The following is a 6,219-nucleotide window of genomic DNA, read 5'->3' as shown; positions in this document are numbered from 1 at the left end:
AGGTGCGTATTGTCGTCTGTTCAATCTGTGGTGTTGTAGTATGGCGTTGTATTGTAAAGGTACGGGCTCCATAGATGCGGTCATATCCCTCTCTTGTGGCACCCGGGAGGCACGAGCTCGGGCTACAGCGTGTGCACACTGATTTCCACGGACGGACTCGTGTCCTGGAGTCCATACTATTTCAACGTCCGGGAATTGGTAGATTCGTTCGAGGAGTAGGTGGGCTATGGAAGATATTCTGCCTCTCGCGTGGCTACGGCAAGCTGCCTGGCAGTCAGTAATAATTGTGACGTGCTCGTTTGTGACACTAGAGGTGGTGGCCAAGGTGATGGCTGTCTCCTCCGATATGAGGGCGCTGGCAGTGCCGGATCATCATCGAGACCACCTCTTGAAGGTTACAGTCGACGACGCTGGCCGTCATAGCTGCCTTTTGGGGGTACTGCGCGGCGTCTGTGTATATTGTGGTGGGGAGACTGCCATATTTTGTATGTAGAGTCATTGCGCGAGCTTGGCGATGACCGGCACGATGTTCCGGGTACATGCTTCGGGGATAGGGGCTACCTTGATGTGCTCCCGGATGATGGGGGCCAGATAGATTGCTTGTTCGCGGCCTTTGCCGTGTGTGGGATAGCCAAGGTGCGCTAGGACCGTTCTTCCTGTTGGTGGGAGGGCTGGGCGTTCACGTTGGCTTGTGAGGTAGGCGTCTATGATTTCTCTTATTGTATTATTGACTCCTAGGGCTTCCAGCTTGAGTGTGGCTGTTCCAGCTGGTAGGCCGAGCGCACGCTTGTATGATTTCCGCAGAAGTACGTCTAATTGATGAGTCACGATCCACCCGGTTTCTTGAACGAGAGAGGGCGCGAGGCACCCTCGGTTAGACGGACGCTCGGCAGCGTGGTGGTGACGAACGATGTCTGACCGCCGAACAGCTGTGCTCGCCGGTGTTTATTGGTGCGGTGGCCAATGTTGCCTACCGAGCCTGACAGACCACGAAGCCTGGCGGGCCAACGAAGATTATACCCGAGGGGGCGTCACATATGCTTGTTACACCCCCTTATCCTCAGTTTGTTAACTAACATAAACAAAAGTCCAAGTTCAGAGCATAAGGCTCTGCCGCCGTCCCAGCCAAGTCGACGGTGTCTGCTGCCTAGGCGAGTAAAGGTACGGTGGCCTCCACCGTCGAGTACTCCGCCTGGGCACCGGTGTTGACGGGCAGGGTGTGGCAATGCCGGGTGCTGCCTGAGCCAGCCTCGCTCCGTCCGGAGGGTCCGCAGTGGTCGGCCTTGTGAGTGGTACCAGACTTGACACCGGCCCAACGGGCGCCGCACCACTGGCAACGCTTGCCGCCTCCGAGGTGGGCGGTGCTCCGCTGGAAGCGACTGGTGTTGCCGCCAGTCCTCCTGCGGGCTGGAACTCTGAAGTGGCAGTCGAGGGTGCTGGCCACGTTCCGAGGCAAGGCTAAACATGGTCGGCGTGTCTGTGCCACGTGGCCGCATTTGAAATGCGGACGAGCAGCGATGAGGCTCTGGCAGGAGACACCACCTCTCCGGCGGACCATGGTGGGCCAGGACAGAAGTTCCTGACGAAAACTGGAGCTCCCAACTCCGGCAAAGGCCCGGGATGGCACCCTCGGCCAGCAACCAGTTTCTGCTTCAGTTGCTTCAGGAGCACGGTGGATTGGAGGCCCGGACGCAAGACGTCCAAGGGTGTCTTGACCATCCGACCCAACAGGAGCTCACAGGGGACACGGCCAGTGACATCCTGGGGCGTGGTCCGGTACTCAAACAGTATCCGGGCAATCTGCGTCCAGAAATCCCCAGTCTGGCTCTTCTTGAGCTTGTCCTTGATGGTGCACCACGCGCTCGTCTGCACCGTTTGAAGCAGGGTGGTACGGCGGAACCATCATCCGGCGGATTCCGTTCTTCGTCAGGCAGGCCAGGTAATCTGTGCTGCTGAAAGCAGGACCATTGTCGGACACGATGACGTCCGGCAACCCCTGGGCGGCGAAGACCTGTCGTAGCGCTGCAATGGTCGCACCTGATAATGGAGTGGTCGCAGGTAGAACTTCCACCCACTTCGAAAAGGCATCTACCACCACTAGGAAGTTGTGGCCCTTGAAGGGCCCCCCGGAATCCACATGTACGTAGCCGGGACCAGGGTCTCTGTGGGAACGGCCAGGGGGTGATTTCCACATGACCTGAGGCCCGCTGATGCTCGTGGCAGATTTGGCAGCTCTGCACCAAGTGAGCGATGTCCTGGGCCAAGCCAGGCCACCAAACATAAGACCGGGCCACCATCTTGGTCTTTTCCACGCCAGGATGACCCGCGTGCAGCAACTGGAGGACCCCGGACCGGATACTTAGTGGGATCACAACCCTGGAACCCCACAGTAGGCATCCCTACTGCAAGCTCAGCTCGGCGGCCTTGTGGCTATAGGCCTGCTGAAGCAATTCATTCCCCACGGGACACCGTCTTGACCACCTGAGACAGGACTGGGTACCGGCTAGTCCCTTGTGATACCGCAGATCTGGAGAGCCCCTCCGGGTACGCGTGCTCTAGCATGAACACTTTAACAGGTTCTGGAACGGCATCAGGCACCTCAGGCATGGGCAGGCGGCTCAGGGCATCAGCAGGTCCCAGGTTCTTTCCCGGACGGTAAACCAGCTGGTAATTGTAAGCTGCCAGCCTCAAGGCCCAGCGTACCACTCGAGGTGATGCCTCCACGGGAACTGCCTTGTCAGGCCCCAGCAGCACCAACAGCGGCTTGTGGTCCGTGACGGCCTCGAACTTCCGGCCCCACAGATAGTGGTGAAAGCGTTCGACACCGAACATGAGGGCCAGACCTTCCTTGTCCAGCTGGCTGCAACGTTGCTCTACAGCATGAAGCCAACGAGAAGCAAACGACACGGGGGTTCCTGGCCATCCTTGTCCCCGTGTGCCCGGATGGCTCCCACGCCATACGGCGACGCATCTACGGTCAGGACGACAGGCTTGGCGGGATCGAAGTGTACTAGCACTGGAGCCTTGGTGATTACCTCCTTGCTGCTCTGGAAGGCGCGGTCCTTCTCCTTCTTCCAGACCCATTGCTGACCATCACGAAGCAGAAGATAGAGCCAGGGGCGTAGCTGGGGAGGGAGCCTATGGGGCTTGAGCGCCCCCCCCCCCCCCCCCGATATTTTCCGGTAGTCATGCGCCGCCGACCAAAACAACTCCCGGCGCCGGAAATCATGCTCGATTTGCCTAGAATGTCCTTTTCATGCTCAAAAAGACATTTTAGCACGAACAAAGCGAAATCGGGCTGGATTTCGCGGCAACGCATATGCATCGGGAGTCCCATATCGTAACGCAAGGCGCCCCACCGAGCACTAAGTTCCAAGGGCGTTTTGATGGCGAGCGGGCTGGTCTCGGCATCTCGTGGAGGCCGCGGAACCTACGGAGCGCTTGGATTTCAATTCTGAAACTTTATTGGTATAAGGAACCCAAGCTCAGGAACCCAAGCGAGCGAGCAGTGCAAAACTGGGGATAGATGGCGCCCGCGCAGCCAGGCGCAACCAGTTTGCAGGCGGCCACTGCACGTGCGCGCCCGCGCTATTCAGTCGAGCCGGGGCACTGGCGCGTCGCGCCGCCAGCTGGGAACGTTGTCAAAAGGCTTCTTGCGCGAAGTTGAGTTTGCACAATGGCAAAAGTGGCCCCACCGAAGCGATAGCGCGGTCCGAAGTACTGCTGTGTCGTGGGCTGGTGTGTCGTAACGAGCCCCTCATTCTCGTACCTTCAGTACTGGCACAGTTACTTCACTGAAGCAGTGCATTCTGCAGCATGAATGTTTTTATAACTCATTTGGGAAAAGGTCCGAGACATATTGTTCTAGGCATCTCCTTGGCTTTCCGCTTGGCTTTCCCCATTTCTGGGGCTGGCTGATGCATGAATTTACTTCTTTATTGTTGACGTAAATGCACACCGCAGCTGCGTACTTGCACTGAGCCGTAATGCCAGCTTTGCAGGTGCATCTCCTTCTCGAAAGCAAGAATTCCTCTTTTCATGGCACGGCCACTGCAGCTATGAAAGAATGAAAATAAGGGTGAGACAGTGAAGTCATTTGCCACTACTTTTCAAATGCAGCTGCCTTCCAAACTTGCCTCTACAAATATTCAGCAACATGGCATGGTGCGCATTTCCAAAGCTAACTCCAAGTTTGCACCTCTGCCACAATACTCCAGGCTGCCCTATAAAGCGAAAATAAAGGCAACATAATATGCTTACGTTTACTAATATAAACATTCAGCACAGTGTTTCGAGTGTGCGTTCACTAGCGCGCTAATTACGCGAGCGCATCACGTGCACGATACCATATCGCGCCTTTAATTCTGCATCACTCACACTGAACTGCGTTCGCGCAGAAGGTTTTATGCGCCTGTAAAGCCGATACTTTCACAAAACTCGAGTACAGGCATGACGCAACCGCCAAAATCAACGAGGTGAGCAGTTCAACTAGCGTCGCAGTGCTTAAATTTCCGCTGCCTCGCCACCAAGTCAGTGGGTGATCCTCCAACGGGCGAAGCACAAGTGTTGTGTCTTCCCAGGCTTTTCAGTGGGATGCCATGGCCGTACAATTATTTTTTTTCGCACGCCGCAAACGTTCGACCCCGACAGTAGACAACTGTAAGGCTGCCATATCAAAACAACTAAAGCATACACTTCATATTCGACAACGCAAAACATCGAGAGTGCGCGGCTTCATTTCGCAGTGTGTATGGACAATCAGTATTTTTAACATATGACAGAATGACCCTCACCTCGAGGTACATGTCGTACACGATGTTGTCGCTCACTTGGGAAATACATTTCGCATTGAGCTGTGCATCGTTGCCGTTGATTGTCTGCTCCACAGAGTTTACGTGACTGAAGAGCTTTTCTCCTTTTAACAAGTTGGCTTTCCTAAAATAGCTGGCCGATCTTTTTGAAGCCGCACTGAAGGCGATACATTGTGACGCGCCGCACGTTCAAAGCGAGGAGAGGGCCCTGCACGTGCACAAAAAGCGAGCGGCTGCTGCGCGGTGCAGCAGAAATGCGCAGTGGATATTCCCAGTTTCGACTTTTTCCGCCACAGAGGGCGCTACCCGTCAGGAGCAGTGGCGCCGCTCGCATTGCTTGGGTAGCTTATGAAGTTCTCATAACCTTTCGATGCGACAGATGCATTGACATTTCCAAAGTCGTGCTTTAGACTTCAATTCCCTAACTTTGTCGGTTTAATAATGTTATAAACATTTGACGACAAAGGTGTGTTGACTTTTCTAAAGTCGTACATCAGACTATACAAAGAGACAAGCCAAACCAACTCACTAACAGACAAGTTGAAAAGGCACGCAGCGAGGTCCGTTGAGACGAAGCGTTGTGGTGGTTCATTTGTGCCTCATGTCACAAAAATGAATTGCTAAGAGATTTATTAGCAACGGGTGCGAACGGGTAGCCGTCACAAGCGTTCGGCGAAAGACAGCAACCACGAGCTCATGCCGGTAACGATGGTGCTGTGGCGCAGGCGGCTAGTCTTCTTCGTTACAATCGCCCTCCGCAGAAAAAAGGCGCCATCCTGGCGGCTTAAGGCGAAGAGACTACTATTGGGTCGTAGTACGGCTTAAGGCGAGAGACGTGGACAAGTTCGCGGCCGCGATGGCGTAGGTCCGTCGATGGCGTGAGAGGCTCTACGATATAATTGACGGAGGACGTTTGCTCGAGAACGCGGTAGGGTCCTAGGTACTTTGCGACAAGTTTTGAGGAGAGGCCGGGTGTAGTAGCGGGTACCCGAAGCCATACGAGAGAGCCAGGCAAAAAAGTTGGTGCAGAACGGCCGGCAGGTTGACGGGATTGCTGCTGCCACTGGTCCTCGGTGGAAAAAGAGCGGGCAAGCTGGCGGCATTCCTCGGCATGACGAGCAGCTTCAGATAGCGGAGTACTTTCGGACGCGTCAGGTGTATATGACAGAATGGTATCGAGAGTAGTAGAAGGTTCTCGTCCGTATAGGAGAAAGTAAGGGGAAAAACCAGTAGTTGCTTGGGTCGCAGTATTGTACGCATACGTCACGAAAGGGAGAACTTGGTCCCAGTTTGAATGATCAGAGGCGACGTACATGGAGAGCATATCGCCAAGAGTACGGTTGAAGCGCTCGGTCATGCCGTTAGTTTGCGGATGGTACGCTGTACTGGTGCGGTGAACAATTCGGTA

Source organism: Dermacentor albipictus, unplaced genomic scaffold, assembly GCF_038994185.2.
Source record: "Dermacentor albipictus isolate Rhodes 1998 colony unplaced genomic scaffold, USDA_Dalb.pri_finalv2 scaffold_151, whole genome shotgun sequence".
Classification (NCBI taxonomy): domain Eukaryota; kingdom Metazoa; phylum Arthropoda; class Arachnida; order Ixodida; family Ixodidae; genus Dermacentor; species Dermacentor albipictus.
This window is presented reverse-complemented; position numbering follows the sequence as displayed.